This window comes from Bos indicus x Bos taurus, chromosome 5, assembly GCF_003369695.1.
Source record: "Bos indicus x Bos taurus breed Angus x Brahman F1 hybrid chromosome 5, Bos_hybrid_MaternalHap_v2.0, whole genome shotgun sequence".
In the NCBI taxonomy this organism is placed as follows: domain Eukaryota; kingdom Metazoa; phylum Chordata; class Mammalia; order Artiodactyla; family Bovidae; genus Bos; species Bos indicus x Bos taurus.
The window spans coordinates 40,204,743-40,221,951 of record NC_040080.1 but is presented as its reverse complement, the minus strand read 5'-3'; the positions used below and the strand labels follow the sequence as shown (position 1 = coordinate 40,221,951).

Here is a 17,209-nt window from a genome sequence, read left to right as displayed (position 1 = left end):
ATAAACTCAATTTATATCTGTATTTAATAATAGCTTTATTGAGATATCATTTACATGCCATACAATTCATTTATCTCCAATGTACAGTTTGGTCATTCCCAGTATACTCACAAAGTTTAGTGCAACCATCACCACAATCAAATTTAAAGCATCTCCCCAGAAAGAAACCTCATATCCATTAGCAGCCACTTCCCATTTCAGTCCAGTCCCCCAACCCTAGGCAACCACTGATCTATTTTTATCTCTATAGAATTATCTCTGTAGAGTTACTTATTCTGGACATGAGCCAGTGAAATTATATGAAATGCGATCTTTTGTGACAGACTTCTTTTACCTAGGAAAATGTGTTGAAGATTCATCATGTTATAGCATACATAGATAAGTATTTTTTTTTATTCCACAGTAATATGCCATTGCATGGATATATCACTTTTTATTTTCTCATTCATCTGTTGATGGACATTTGGGTTGTTTCTACTTTTTGTCTGTTACATATACTGCTGCTATGAACATTCATGCACAAGTTTTTGTTTGAATATAAGTTTTCGTTTCCTTTACATATGTAGCCAGGAATGTAATTGCCAGGTCATATATGTTAACACTGTATTTTACGTTTTGAAGTACTGTGAGACTGTTTACCAAAACAATCTCTACCAGTGGTATATGAGCATTCTGGTTTCTCTACATCCTTTTCAACACTTGTCTTTTGAAAGTCTTTTTGTTGTTGTTGATTTGATTATAGCCCTACAAGTGGTATAAAATGGCATCTTATTGTGGTTTTGATTTGCATTTTCCTCCAGTACTCTTGCTTGGGAAATCCCATGGATGGAGGAGCCTGGTAGGCTACAGTCCATGGGGTCTCGAAGAGTCGGACACGACTGAGCGACTTCACTTTCACTTTTCACTTTATGCATTGGAGAAGGAAATGGCAACCCACTCCAGTGTTCTTGCCTGGAGAACCCCAGGGACAGGAGCCTGGTGGGCTGCCATCTATGGGGTCACACAGAGTTGGACATGACTGATGTGACTTAGCAGCAGCAGCAGCAGTGAGAGTGATGTAGACAACCTTTATATGTGCATGTTAGCCATTTCTATATCTTCTTTGGAAAAATTTCTATTCAAATCCTTTGACCAGTTTTTAATAGGGTTATTTGTCTTTTTGTTATTGAGTTATAATAGTCTTTATGTATTCTAAATGTGATATTTATATAGTCTATATATATTATTTATAAACATTTTTTACCTTTCTGTGGGTCGTTGTATCACTTTCTTGACAAAAGATTTTAACTTTGAAACGCACGCACACACAAAATGCTTTGAAGCATGAAAGATTTTAACTTTGATGAAATCCAATTTATCCATTTTTTGGTGGTTGTTCCTTATGCTTTTGCTGTCATATCTAAGAAGGTTTTTGCCTAACTCAAATTCTTTTTTAAATTGGCCTTGTTAAGTGTTTGATTCCCTAATTAATACATTATGTAAATTTTTAGTCTTCACTGTGCGTTTGTACAGGATTATGTTTTTAATATTTTATTTATTTTAATATAAATGTATTTATTTTAATCAGAGGCTAATTACTTTACAATATTGTATTGGTTTTGCTATACATTGACATGAATCTGCCACAGGTGTACATGTGTTCCCCATCCTGAACCCCCCTCCCACCTCCCTCCCCATACCATCCCTCTGAGTCATCTCAGTGCACCAGCCCCAAGCTTCCTGTATTGTGCATCAAAACTGGACTGGTGATTTGTTTCACATATGATAATATACATGTTTCAATGCCATTCTCCTAAATCATCCCACCCTCACCCTCTCCCACAGAGTCCAAAAGACTGTTCTATATATCAGTGTCTCTTTTGCTGTCTCGCATACAGGGTTATTGTTACCATCTTTCTAAATCCCATATATATGCGTTAGTATACTGTATTGATGTTTTTCCTTCTGGCTTACTTCACTCTGTATAATAGGCTCCAGTTTCATCCACCTCATTAGAACTGATTCAAATGTATTCTTTTTAATGGCTGAGTAATACTCCATTGTGTATGTGTACCATAGCTTTCTTATCCATTCATCTGCTGATGGACATCTAGGTTGCTTCCATGTCTTGGCTATTATAAACAGTGCTGCGATGAACATTGGGGTACACGTGTCTCTTTCCCTTCTGGTTTCCTCAGTGTGTATGCCCAGCTGTGGGATTGCTGAGTCATAAGGCAGTTCTATTTCCAGTTTTTTAAGGAATCTCCACACTGTTCTCCATAGTGGCTGTACTAGTTTGCATTCCCACCAATAGTGTAAGAGGGTTCCCTTTTCTCCACACCCTCTCCAGCATTTATTACTTGTAGACTTTTGGATAGCAGCCATTCTTACTGGCGTGAAATGGTACCTCATTGTGGTTTTGATTTGCATTTCTCTGATAATGGGTGATGTTGAGCATCTTTTCATGTGTTTGTTAGCCATCTATATGTCTTCTTTGGAGAAATGTCTATTTAGTTCTTTGGCCCATTTTTTGATTGGGTCGTTTATTTTTTCTGGAATTGAGCTGTAGGAGTTGCTTGTATATTTTTGAGATTAATTCTTTGTCAGTTGCTTCATTTGCTATTATTTTCTCCCATTCTGAAGGCTGTCTTTTCACCTTGCTTATGATACAGTTTATGTTAACAGCAGTTCAGAGCTCATTTAGAATTTGGCTTTATATTTTTGACTTTTGGGTGTATCCAGCCAACAAGATAGATCCATACAGAATGGAGAAGTCATCATTATTTACCATATGCTGCCAACAAACCCTTAATCTTTTTCCTTTTCATTTTATCCCAGGCATTCAGATTGTTTGGGGTCATATTAACTGTCAGGAATTCTGTGACTGATCAATGACTTTTACAATCTGTTGAGATTGTGTGGATCAGCTAAATGACATGACATTGAATTGTACATGTCTCTGCTTTTGACTTGAGAAGAAAAATATTGTTATAAGTTGAAGAACAGGGAGAATATTGTATTTTTATTGCCCAACTTTCTCTTGACAAGCAAGTTTAAGAAAATTTTGGCCTCCCATCCCATTTGGAATTTCTATTGTAACAAGAGCTAGAAGTTTTCACCAGAGGTAGAAGGAAGTGAATGGAGACAAAAGCCTTGTACTAGAACAGAGACAACGAAACAGGTTAGTGATTTGGGACACCTGAGATTAAAAAATTTTGAAATTGGATTTGGAAATAGAAAGGGGCTAAAGCCCAGGATTGCAGGTGAGTATAGAGTAGAAGTCCCAAATTAAAGATTAAACCAAGAACAAGTGTGTGTGGGGAGAGGTGGAGGGTGGGACTGAGAGCCAGAGTGAATATGTAGATCTGTGGTGTTTACTACTAGAGCTGCGTGAGGCTGCCAGCTAGTCTGAATTGAGATCTGCTTTAAGTATAAATCAAATATGCACAAGATTTTGAAGACAAAATCCTATAAGAATGAAAAGATGCAGAACATCTCATTAATAATTTTATATTGACTATATCCCATTAAATATATACATGTTGAAATGATATTTTGAGTATATTCTTGAAACAAAATATACTGTTAAATTTATTTGGCATGTTAATTTCCTCTTTTATCATAGCTAATAAAACATTGAAAATATGCACACATTATTATATTTCTATTGGATAGCACTGGCCTAGAACAAGCGCTGGGGTTCTTGGCCTAGCTCTTAGAAGGATGGGTAAGCTGGCGAGTGGAGTTATACAAAGCCTACTCTGCAGCCTTCCTCTGCCTCTGATTTGGCTGTTTTTCTCTAATCTGCCAACATCTGTTTTACTCAGCTGATTCTGAGTGGTGGAGATTTTGCACTTTGCCTTTTGGTGTCAAGACTGACTTCGTGCCATCTGAAAAAGAAGTCCTTTAGGGACCAAGACTATGGATGCTTATGTCGCTTCTTATAAATTATAATACCACCCAAATTTATGCTCTGGTTACAACTGTCCTGGGCTTTATGATTTTACTCCAGACAGCTTGCCAAACCTGCATGCGTCTCAAAAACACTTGTGAATCATGTTGAAACATCAGTGCTCGGGTCTGGTACCCGAAGACTCTGCTTCTGTGGTTATGGTGGACTCACATTTGAGGAGTGATGGAGTAGGTCTCTGAGCAGCTTGTTCTGTCAGAGAATTGGCATTTAGCACAGGATTTACTCATATGTTTATATGTGTCTCTTTAGAAATGTGGTGCTTTGACTTTCAATTTTGTGACTTAACACACTTTTGTAAATCCTGGATTAAAAATAAAAACAAAAGCCTGAGTTAAGTAAGGCTTCTGCATAGGGCTACAGCCTGCAGAAGAGATAACGTTATTTTCACTATTAAGGCACCTGCCTGCTGCCTAGTAACAGGTTTTCTATTTTATTTGATTCAAAGGAGACAGAACATACAGCAGTATATCCTTAACCAAAGAACTACAGCCTTTCTAATATTGAAAATAGTTGTCTTTCAAATCCAGGAAACAGATAAAATTGGATTTTTCAGTGAATTTAAGGCCTTCTATCGGCATCATGTTTTTTTCATGAGATGTGATTCTGGATAAGCAGGTGAAATATATCCTTTTAGGTGGGTAGATCTGCTTGTGCAGCTTGGCTACACAAGAAAAAGCATGTATTATTTTGTAGGAAGACATTAAGATATGAAATAATGAGATTAAGATAGAAGTCAATATATCATCCTCCAAAAGAAGCTTTTTTTTTCTGTCTCCATTTTAGTTGGTAATTTCAAACAGGCATGAAACCTTAGGTTTTGATAGTTACAGCCTTAGTGCACTATGCCTTACAATGTTTGTAGTCCTGTAAGTCCCTAACATGGGGACTAATAATAAACTCTGAACAAGTGAAATTTTAAGTTATCTTTAAAAACAAAACAACTGTGTGCTTAAAGAGAGGTAGGCAAAAGGCGTTGCTTTGTTCTTGCTTCAGCAACTAGCAGTGTCTCCATACATGAAATGAAATTGAAGTTATTCTGATTTCTAAAACAATAGTTGCTGAACTAGAATGAATATCAGAATCACCCTGGGAAGTATGCTAAAAATAAGACTTTCTGCTTCAGGTTGCAGAAGTTGTTTGAATAGGTATAACATTGGGTGAGATAATTCTGTGTTTGATCAGCACCTTTGTGGTGGTGGTGGGGTGAGGTGTTACTCTTGAAATCTTCAGGTATGAACTGTGTCCTCTGTAACTAAAGAGCTCTCTACAAGGTGGGTGTTGTCCCATCGTATATTTTGTATTATGTTCTTAGAAAAATAGCTTGGAGATGAAAGAGATGATCAAAGTCACTGAGTGTAGTTTCCTCAACTGAAATGACACTGTGCAATAGTAATTCCTCTAATGCATCTTGGACCCTGGGAATGAAGGGGAGAGAAACAAGGAAGAGGAAAGAGGAGGGAGTCAGAAGGGGAGGCTGTGGAAGTGGTAAATTCTACCTGTGGACTAGGGAGTGGGGTTGAAAATGCTGGATAACTTGTTGACAATTTTCTGCTTCAAGAAAAAATGCAATCCTTTAAATTTACTTATTGTGTTTCCATTATAATATTTAATCTATGAGAAGCTGATAAAAATTAGAGATGAATTTTTTGTTGTTTGCTAACAATGGAACATAAAGGCAAAATTTGCTTTTCATAATGAATAAAATGCCAAAGGTGAGCTTTTAAATTATGGATCCTGTTTCTTGCTGTGTGATGCTCTGACAAACATTTCCATCAGTTCAGGCATCTGTTTGCTGAGCTATAGGGAAGACTGCCTGCTGGTTTAAGTTTGTCGGTCCTGCTTCGACTAAAAGTTAGTGGCTTGGGTTTTTTGGTATACAAACTCAGGTTCTTCCAGGTGGCACTGTCCAGGGAATAAGTCAGAATCTCAGGCAGGTGTTTCTCCATGAAATACCAGTATTTGACAGTCATGTTTCCATTTAGTTTTCTGCATTGTACATGGGCCAGAAAACCCTGCCTAGTATGCAGGGTCTCCAGAGGGTCTCTTGCAGTGAACTGAACAATCTGCCTCTCTGTAGCTGTTTCCCTTGCTACGAGAATGAAGGTAACACTCACCTCATAGAGAATGAGTTGGGATCAGATAATCCTTATATGCAAGCACTAGAAAATGCTGTAAATGCTTAAAGTATGTTCAGTGTGATTGGATATAGTTCGTTAGTAGACCACCAGGATTCTGTGTGGAATATGGAGGCTGCACCTGATGTAAGATCAGCAGCTCTTGTGCAGGTTGTTTACGCCTGCTGTTTACACCTCTGCTCAATGAGAAGAAGTATGTTGGGTCTGAAATAAAGATGTTAAATGCTTTATAGAGAGAAACAGACTCTAGATAAGAAACAAACCCAGTATTTACTTTGCAGAAGGAATTACCTAATTTTTTCGCAGATAAATGAGTAAGAAGTTGTTACTGACAGACTTGCATGTTGAAATTGATGGTTTCTGCTCTGAGGAGACTGTCTCTGTTAATAAGATAATTGTATTAATGGTGCATTAAAAAGATCAAAGAGACTTAATGACATTTCAGATTCACTTTATATAGTGTGTCATGTAACAGGAGTTCTCATTTGAACTATATTTATTGCAGTTTAATGCAAAATAAGGAAAAGTAAGCCTAGCCTAGTTTTATGATGATGCTATGTGACATGTGAGGGGAGTGAGTACCTTTACTCAGATTCTTCTCACTCCTGGATGGTGTCCCAGGATCCAGCTTTGCCCAAGATGCTAAGGGGGCCACACGAGGGTGGAATCTTCAGTCTGTGCCCTTTAGCTATAAGCCTGGACAGCTAGAAGCCTAGCAGGTATGGCTGCCTCAGGTCAAATAAAATTATCAAATTTAAATATTTTTAGATTTTTTAGGCATTATTTTACTATCAGACTAATTTCTTAAGACCTATTTAAAGAGCTGGGTGCTGGGGAGATAACTATCAATAAGACTCAACTCTGTCCCTGAGAAGCTTCTGTTTCAGTGGGAAGTCAGGCATGTTAACAGGAAGTTACAGGAGATGTGTACACCCCGAGGCTGCAGGCACTCACGTAGGGGACTCCAGCCTGGCCCTGGGAGGGGGCAGTGACAGGGAACACTTATCAGGAGAAGTGACATCTTCACTGGGACCTAAAGGATCAGGAGTTAGAGTTCAGCCAACCTGTGAGAGTTGATTCCAAGAGATGAGGTGACCCAATCAGGAGCCGGTCTCAGGACTTTGAAACCTAAGAGTAAGGCAACTGGCCACAAAGACTGAAGTGACAGATGCGTGAAGGCCAGAGGACAGGAGAGCTGGGCAACCCTGATGGCCACACCCAGCCTCAGTTATAAGAAGCATGAATGAGGATCCCAGGAGCAGAGGGAGGAGGTGGAGTAAAGACTGCGAGAAGCAGGGCAGCCATGAAGAAGGCCTGGAGCCTAGAGAGGAGCCTACCTTGTAGCCACTTGGTTCTGGTTCCTAAGAAGTCTGGTTTTATTCTTAATTTCTGATCTTTTGATTCTTACATGGATTGTCTAGCACTTTCTACTTTGTTGACACCAAGGAGCTAGGACATGAGGGCCATAGACAAGCTTCTACTCCAGTCATTCAGCCGGGCTTGCCTTGTGACTTTCTGTCCCAGCCCTGTGTGCTGGGGGTCAGGTCATGCTTCTGGTCACCCCATCCTTATCTATAAATGGTTTTCCTTGATTTCCTTTTCTTCTGTGACAGCTGTTTTTGCTCCACATCACCCATGATAACATTCATCCCTGTTGCATTTGTTGTCATTGCTGGATGGATTTCCATTCAATGGATATATAGCAATATAGGTATTGATTTTACTGTGGATGGACATCAGTTTGAAACTGTTAATATATACACATGCATACACATTATGGAATATTACTCAGTCATAAAAAAGAATAAAATAATGCCATTTGCAACAAGATGGATGGACCTAGAGAGTATCATACTAAAGTGAAGTAAATCAGACAGAGAAGGACAAGTATCATGATACCACTATGTGTAAAATCTAAAAAAAAAAAAAAAAGATGCAAATGAACTTATTTATAAAATAGAAATAGAGGCACAGACATAGCAAGCAAACTTATGGTTACCAAAGGGGAAAGGAAAGAAGACATAAATTAGGAATTTGGGATTAACAGATACACACTACTATATATAAAACAGATAAACAACTAAGACCCATTGTATTGCACAGAGAATTATAAATACCTGTAATAAACCATAATGAAAGAATCTGAGAAAGAATATATATACACATAATATATGTATGTGTAAATATATATACATTAAATCAGTTTGATGTACACCTGAAATGTAAATCAACTATACTTCAATAAAATTTAAAAATAATAATAGTACTACTGTCAACAATGTTGTAAATGTCTTTTGCTTAAAATATATGTATATTGCTATTGGAATAAACTTAGGAGTAGAATTGCTGGATCATAAAGTAGGCATTTATTTTACTTTCATGAAACTGCCTGAACTTCTCCAACGTGGTTCAACCAATTCACAGTAGTGTTTCAAAATCCCAGTTTTCCCACATCCCCACCAATACTCAACATAAGTATTTTTCATAACATTTTTCATTCTAGCAGAGGCAGTTTATCATTTTTATATTATTCATTTTAATCCTATACTCTAGTTTATTCATGAGCTTCCTTAATGGCTCAGATGGTAAAGAATCTGCTTGCAATGCAGGAGACCTGGTTTCGATCCCTGGGTTGGGAAGATCCCCTGGAGAAGGGAATAGCTACCCACTTCAGTATTCTTGCCTGGAGAATTCCATGGACAGAGGAGCCTGATGGGCTACAGTCCATGGGGTCCCAAAGAGTTGGACATGACTGAACACCTAACACTTTCTAGTTTACCCATATTTTTAACTGTCCTCAGAAAGTCATGTTCATTTACAATTTGAAACCATTTTTATTTGTGGTCCTGCCTTGATTCTCTGTCTTCTGTCTTTCCACCTATTTAAGTTCTGCGTAGATTATAGGAGGGCATTCCTTAATTCTCTGTTTTTCATTACATTTCTTAGAACTCCACTGAAATTCGGTGTCTGTATTTCACTATTTCCCAACCATGGAATGTGTACATGTCTTCTCACGACTGATGCTGTCCATGTGGAGGACAGGGGCTAGCTCTGATTACCATTCAGTACCGCTAAAAGTGCCCAGAGTAATTATTCAACATTATTGAATTCGCGTGAGGGTCTCCTATTCATTGAGAACTTAGTTCAGGAAATGGCTTTCTTTGGCTCATCCTGCAGAAGGTTATAAGCAGGAAAAGATGCTAATGATGGTAATAAGCAGGTTTTGCCTATAAAGGCCTGTCGTTATTTCTCCACAATGAAACTGTGGAGACCCTTTTGAAGCATCAGTGGAATAGAGGAATTATGAGGATGAAAGTAAGGGACAGTCTGGGGAGGGGTAGGACAGATCACCAAAATCTGGAGGGCAGAGGCAGAGTCAGAGAAAGATGGGGTACTCCATTGTGGAGGTACCGTGGTTTACACCTCAGCTATTTAGACAGTGTTAGCCCGTGCATTAACTGAGAAGATGCACTATGCATACAGTGGACCCAATGACCTGTATTTATGAAATGATGGAGGATTCATAAATGAAAGAAAAAGGATCCTTTGAGCAGAAACATTTTATATAAAACAAGCAAGTGCTGTACATTTCTGCTTGCAGTGTATGATTTTTTTCAAATGTACCTGTCACAGGCATCTTACTAGAACAGGGAAATATCTTAGGCTCATGATATTTCTTTGCCAAAAGGTTTTTTCAAAGACAGAGAACAGATTCTATGTATATTTTTTGCACTTCAGTTCAGTTCAGTCGCTCAGTCATGTGCAACTCTTTGCGACCCCATGAACTGCAGCATGGCCAGGCCTCCCTGTCCATCACTAACTCCCAGAGTCCACCCAAACCCATGCCACTGAGTTGCTAATACCATCCAACCATCTCTCTTCTGTCGTCCCCTTCTCCTCCTGCCCTCAATCTTTCCCAGCATCAGGGTCTTTTCTAATGAGTCAGCTCTTCGCATCAGGTGGCCAAAGTATTGGAGTTTCAGCTTCAACATCAGTCCTTCCAATGAACACCCAGGACTGGTCTCCTTTAGGATGGACTGGCTGGATCTCCTTGCAGTCCAAGGAATTCTCAAGAGTCTTCTCCAACACCACAATTCAAAAGCATCAATTCTTTGGCGCTCAGCTTTCTTTATAGTCCACCTCTCACATCCATACATGACTACTGGAAAAACCATACCCTTGACTAGATGGACCTTTGTTGACAAAGTAATGTCTCTGCTTTTCAATATGCTATCTAGGTTGGTCATAACTTTCCCTTCAAGGAGTAAGCATCTTTTAATTTCATGGCTGCAATCACCATCTGCAGTGATTTTGGAGCCCAGAAAAATAAAACCATCCACTGTTTCCACTGTTTCTCCATCTATTTCCCATGAAGTGATGGGACCAGATGCCATGATCTTCATTTTCTGAATGTTGAGCTTTAAGCCAACATTTTCACTCTCCTCTTGCACTTTCATCAAGAGGCTCTTTAGTTCTTCTTCGCTTTGTGCCATAAAGGTGGTGTCATCTGCATATCTGAGGTTATTGATATTTCTCCCAGCAATCTTGATTCTAGCTTATGCTTCCTCCAGCCCAGAGTTTCTCATGATGTACTCCGCATTTAAGTTAAATAAGCAAGGTGACAATATACAGCCTTGACATATTCGTTTTCCTATTTGGAACCAGTCTGTTGTTCCATGTCCAGTTCTAACTGTTGCTTCCTGACCTGCATACAGGTTTCTCAAGAGGCAGGTCAGGCGGAGCACTCTAACTTTTTATTTTATAAAAAAGAAGATTTATATTTAAGGAGCACTAGTTTCATTAGGTGCTGTTTGATGCCAGTTCCCCACTGGCCTCACCTTCCCTTTCATATATTTCATCCTGAAACATCTTCATTCATTCCTGGCTTATCAATGAAAATACATGACTAAATTAGCAACTGAATGCAGAGTTCCAAAGAATAGCAAGAAGAGATAAGAAAGCCTTCTTCAGCGATCAATGCAAAGAAATAGAGGAAAACAACAGAATGGGAAAGACTAGAGATCTCTTCAAGAAAATTAGAGATACCAAGGGAATATTTCATGCAAAGATGGACTCAATAAAGGACAGAAATGGTATGGACCTGACAGAAGCAGAAGATATTAAGAAGAGATGGCAAGAATACACAGAAGAACTGTACAAAAAAGATCTTCATGACCCAGATAATCATGATGATGTGATCACTGACCTAGAGCCAGACATCTTAGAATGTGAAGTCAAGTGGGCCTTAGAAAGCATCACTACGAACAAAGCTAGTGGAGGTGATGGAATTCCAGTTGAGCTATTTCAAATCCTGAATGATGATGCTGTGAAAGTGCTGCACTCAATATGCCAGCAAATTTGGAAACCTCAGCAGTGGCCACAGGACTGGAAAAGGTCAGTTTTCATTCTAATCCCAAAGAAAGGCAATGCCAAAGAATGCTCAAACTACCGCACAATTGCACTCATCTCACATGGTAGTAAAGTAATGCTCAAAATTCTCCAAGCCAGGCTTCAGCAATATGTGAACTGTGAACTTCCTGATGTTCAAGCTGGTTTTAGAAAAGGCAGAGGAACCAGAGATCAAATTGCCAGCATCCACTGGATCATGGAAAAAGCAAGAGAGTTCCAGAAAAACATCTATTTTTGCTTTATTGACTATGCCAAAGCCTTGACTGTGTGGATCACAATAAACTGTGGAAAATTCTGAAAGAGATGGGAATACCAGACCACCTGACCTGCCTCTTGAGAAACCTGTATGCAGATCAGGAAGCAACAGTTAGAAATGGACATGGAACAACAGACTGGTTCCAAATAGGAAAAGGAGTACATCAAGGCTGTATATTATCACCCTGCTTATTTAACTTATATGCAGAGTACATCATGAGAAACACTGGACTGGAAGAAGCACAAGCTGGAATCAGGATTGCCGGGAGAAATATCAATAACCTCAGATATGCAGATGACACCACCCTTATGGCAGAAAGTGAAGAGGAACTCAAAAGCCTCTTGATGAAAGTGAAAGTGGAGAGTGAAAATGTTGGCTTAAAGCTCAACATTCAGAAAATGAAATTCATGGCATCTGGTCCCATCACTTAATGGGAAATAGATGGGGAAACAGTGGGAACAGTGTCAGACTTTATTTTTTGGGGCTCCAAAATCACTACAGATGGTGACTGCAGCCATGAAATTAAAAGACACTTACTCCTTGGAAGGAAAGTTATGACCAACCTAGATAGCATATTCAAAAGCAGAGACATTACTTTGCCAACAAAAGTCCGTCTAGTCAAGGCTATGGTTTTTCCAGTAGTCATGTATGGATGTGACAGTTGGACTGTGAAGAAGGCTGAGCACCAAAGAATTGATGCTTTTGAGCTGTGGTGTTGGAGAAGACTGTTGAGAGTCCCTTGGACTGCAAGGAGTTCCAACCAGTCCATTCTGAAGGAGATCAGCCCTGGGATTTCTTTGGAAGGAATGATGCTAAAGCTGAAACTGCAGTACTTTGGCCACCTGATGCGAAGAGTTGACTCATTGGAAAAGACTCTGATGCTGGGAGGAATTGGGGGCAAGAGGAGAAGGGGATGACAGAGGATGAGATGGCTGGATGGCATCACTGACTCGATGGACGGAGTCTGAGTAAACTCTGGTAATTGGTGATGGACAGGGAGGCCTGGTGTGCTGTGATTCATGGGGTGGCAAAGAGTCGGACACCACTGAGCAACTGAACCGAACTCAACTGAAGTGACTTAGCGTGCACACACTTAGTGCATATAGCTACACTGTCATATTAGTTGTAAAAAAGAACAAAATTGCATTTCACAACAGATTAGATGGGCCTGGAGGGTACTATGCTTAGTGAAATGTCAGACAAAGGAAAACAAATACTGAATGTCATCACTTATATGTGAAATTAATAAATAAAGTAAAACATCGACAACAATGAAGCAGACCCACAAACGTAGAGAGCAAACTAATGGTTGCCAGTAGGGAGAGGGAAGGGGAGGGGCATGTTAAGGGTAGAAAATTAGGTACAAACTGCTGCTGCTGCTGCTGCTAAGTTGCGTCAGTCGTGTCGACTCTATGCGACCCCATAGACAGCAGCCTACCAGGCTCCCCTGTCCCTGGAATTCTCCAGGCAAGAACACTGAAGTGGGTTGCCATTTCCTTTTCCAATACATGAAAGTGAAAAGGGAAAGTGAAGTCTCTCAGTCGTGTCCGACTCTTCATGACCCCATGGACTGTAGCCCAGCAGGCTCCTCTCTCCATGGGATTTTCCAGGCAAGAATACTGGAGTGGGGTGCCATTGCCTTCTCTGGGTACAAACTACTATGTGTAAAATAAATAAGCAGCAAGGATACATTGTATAGCACAGGGACTATAGCCAATATTTTATAATAACTTTTAATGGAGTATAATCTACAAAAATTTAGAATCACTGTGCTGTACACTTGAAACTAATATATTATTATAAACCAACTATACCTAACAAGAATAAAGAAGGGTTAAGTTAATAGTCTTGAGTCAAATTAATGGTTTTGACCTTCCTAGTATTACGAGAAAGGAAAGTTTGTTTTTTTTAATTCCATGATTTGCTTTTATTTTTAAATCTATTTTTGTTATAATCTACATAAAAAGTCAAAATTGAGCATTAAAAAATATAAGTAACTATATTGAAATTGTAACTTTTGAAAAATATTATCCTTAGTATTTGTTTTTTATCATTCAGTTCAGTTCAGTTCAATCGCTTAGTCGTGTCTGACTCTTTGTGACCCCATGAATCACAGCACGCCCCCTGTCCATCACCAACTCCCGGAGTTTACTCAGACTCATGTCCATTGAGTCAGTGATGCCATCCAGCCATCTCATCCTCTGTTGTCATGGTATTGCAAATCTAGAAAATATAAGAGACTGAACACAACTTGTAGGGCAATGTCAAAATGTGGCCTGAATATTAAAGTTTCTACATAGCATTTGCATCTACTCCATAGTCAAGCTGCAACCAAATATAAGAAAGCATTCCTGTGGCAATTCTGTTACCTTTACCACTACTTAAAATTCATTTTTATTTGAAAATATTAAGTAAGTACAAAAGGAGAGAAAATAGTGTAAAGAACCTGCTGCTGCTGCTAAGTCATTTCAGTCGTGTCTGACCCTGTGCGACCCCATAGATGGCAGCCCACCAGGCCCTGCTGTCTCTGGGATTCTCCAGGCAAGAACACTGGAGTGGGTTGCCATTTCCTTCAATGCATGAAGGTGAAAAGTGAAAGTGAAGTCGCTCAGTCGTGTCCAACTCTTAGCAACCCCATGGACGGCAGCCCACCAGGCTTCTCCATCCATGGGATTTTCCAGGCAAGAGTACTGGAGTGGGGTGCCATTGCACGTGCCCATTACCCAGTTTCAGCAATAATAGTTCATGTATAATCTTATTTAATTCATATTCCCACGCAATTCTTCCCCATTGTTTTAGTCGATAATTCTGAAGCAAATCCAAGTCATCATGTTGTGCATTTCTAAAAGACAAGAGTCTTTAAAGAATAGAACTACAGTACTGTCCCCACACTTACAAATTAACAGTGATTCCCTATTAGCATGTCTAGTCCACATTTCAATTTTGTCCGTCTCATAAGCAGTTATTTTTAAGAGCAGTTTGTTTGAATTCCCCGTTAGACAAAATCTGCATTTGTTTGATACGTCTCGTAAGTCTTGATTCATCTGTGCCCTCGCCCATGTTTTCTTTGCCACTGCGATGTGTTCGTTGAAGACACTGCCATCGTTTGTTCTTTAACACTCTGAATTAGTGTGTTGCTTCCTTGTGGTATTATTTAACATGTTCTGGTGTTTTCTGTATTTGATATGAACTAGTAATACAGGACTTGATTAGATTTAAGTTTAATTTTCTATTTGCCAAGACCATGTTATAGATGGTGATGTGCATAATCCATCAGGAGGACGTCAAGATGTTCGTTTCCCTTTCTGTGATTTTAAAATTATTTAATAAGTTCCTGGCACCTGATATAACCAGATCATCCATTACAAAATATCCCATCAACTTTTCATCTATAATTTCAGCAGCCATTTATAATCTTTGCCTAGATCTATTACCTCAAGAAGGAGATACTGTTTTTTAAAGTAATTTATTAAATTACTAAATTAATGTAACTGAGTGACACAGCTGCATAATTTTCCTGCTAAGTTTGGTGGCTGAACATTCTCCTTTAAAGCCAAGTCGTGAAGAATCTTTACTGAGCTAAGAAGTAAATAACATCAGCTTAGAATCTGTATGAAAAGAAGCCTTAAGTGACCCAATCATCTTTCTATGGAGTTGGCATTCTCATAGGCCCAAACCTAAATGGGATATGGTGACTTTTTTGTTTTTATTTTTGTTAAATAACAAAATTTGATGGACTTCATCAAACCACATGGACTATAACCCTCCAGGCTCCTCTCTCCATGGAATTTCCCAGGCAAGAATACTGGAGTGAGTTGCCATTTCCTTCTCCAGGGGATCTTCCCAACCCAGGGATCGAATCCACATCTCTCTCATTGTCAAGTGGGTTCTTTACCATTGAGCCACCAGGGAAGTCCCTTATACTGCACTGTCTGTGTGTTATTTTATTTAAAATAACAACAGAGAGGAGAGTTTTGAAACACCACTGAAACATCTGATGCATTTCTCTGCTGGGGATTGACAGTGAAGGCAGTGAATAACCCCCATCACTGAGCCTCTCCCGATCACTGTTAATGATTTTTCCACTGCCAACCTTGGAACAAGAGGAGGGAAGGAAAGGAGATATGTTGGGAAGGCCTGGGAAAGGTATTTTAATCCAGAGCTACTTAACTGAAAATTTAAGGTGAACTCACTCTTAGCATTGGATTTGGCCCATCTAAGATTTCCTCTAAAAGGACCTGGTGGTGCGGGAGGTCTCTTCTTCACATTCTGCGCCCTCATGACTCTTTAATTCTATATATCTTATTTTTACTATTGGATTTTACATTCCTTAAAGGCAAGGGATTTATCTAGGTCTTTGGTTTAGTTCCATATATAATGTTAAAGATGAACCCAGCTGGACATGAGTTAGAGCAGTAAGAGCACACTTTATTCAGTAATTCCTGACAGGACAGGAGCTGAGCTCCATTCTGGTTTGCGCAGAGGTGACTAAGTACTTTAAAGAGAGAATGGTGGCGGGGAAGGGTTTGCAAATTGATGCTTGGCTGAGTCAGAGAAGTAAAACATTACAATGGACTGATCCTCTAAGTACATTCAGGCTGTGTTTACTGGCTGGCAGTTATCACAGTTCAGATTCTGTCCTCCAGCAGACTGGGAGCCAGGCCCCATGCTCCTGGTGATGACATTTTAAAGGAACAACTCCCGGGTCCTTGAGAACAACTTCTGAGTTCTAGGAGATACATATTCCCAGTCGTAAGTGCTTTGTAGTAAATGCTCTAGGAAATGGAGGTTGGGGGCCTTTTGTCATGGTTTGGCTGGAAAAGAAGTAAATTCTCCAGGCAGTGATGATCTGTCTTTCTCAGGCTGGCATTTTAATGCCAGGGGAGGGGCTGGAGTCATCCTGGGGACGTGGCCTTCTGCTGCTAGAAGCCATACGAGGGTTCAGTCATCCCTTAGTGCAGAGACGTGGATGGAGTTTGCTGTATGCTGGGGTTCTGCAGTTCTCAAGGGTCTTGAACACTACTTAATGATTTGTGTAGACTGAACAAACTTAAATAAATTCCATTTCGTCTGTGCAGAAAGGAAGGGGATCAGTTAGGATGCCTTCTGCTTTACCTTACTGCCTAGACACAGCCAGGAAACAGGAGTAATATCTCCATTCATTATTTTCCTTCCTGAGGTCCACCTGGCTATTCTTATTATCAGGGACAACTGTTTGTCCCTCCTTTTGAAGGTTAGCCCCTTGATTTGTGAGATACTTTATCTCCCTACTACAGATATTTTGATTTTTTGAGATGGTTCAAAATGGATCACTCTATTTTAAATGGTTAATATTTGCATATCTAGTGCAGGATTTGGGGCATTATTAAAAAGAGACAATTCAAATGTCTCTTACTCAGGGAATTGTACCCAATGAGGCAGCATTTCATGTCAAATACTTCCATCAAACTTTTCTTT

The 17,209-nt window shown here is 39.5% G+C and overlaps 1 protein-coding gene across 1 annotated transcript in view; it reads left to right on the top strand.

Annotated features, from left to right (window-relative positions):
• The window catches only part of TMTC1 (transmembrane and tetratricopeptide repeat containing 1), a 311,926-nt gene that overhangs the window by 151,906 nt on the left and 142,811 nt on the right, over positions 1–17,209 (top strand). The window lies entirely within an intron of this gene.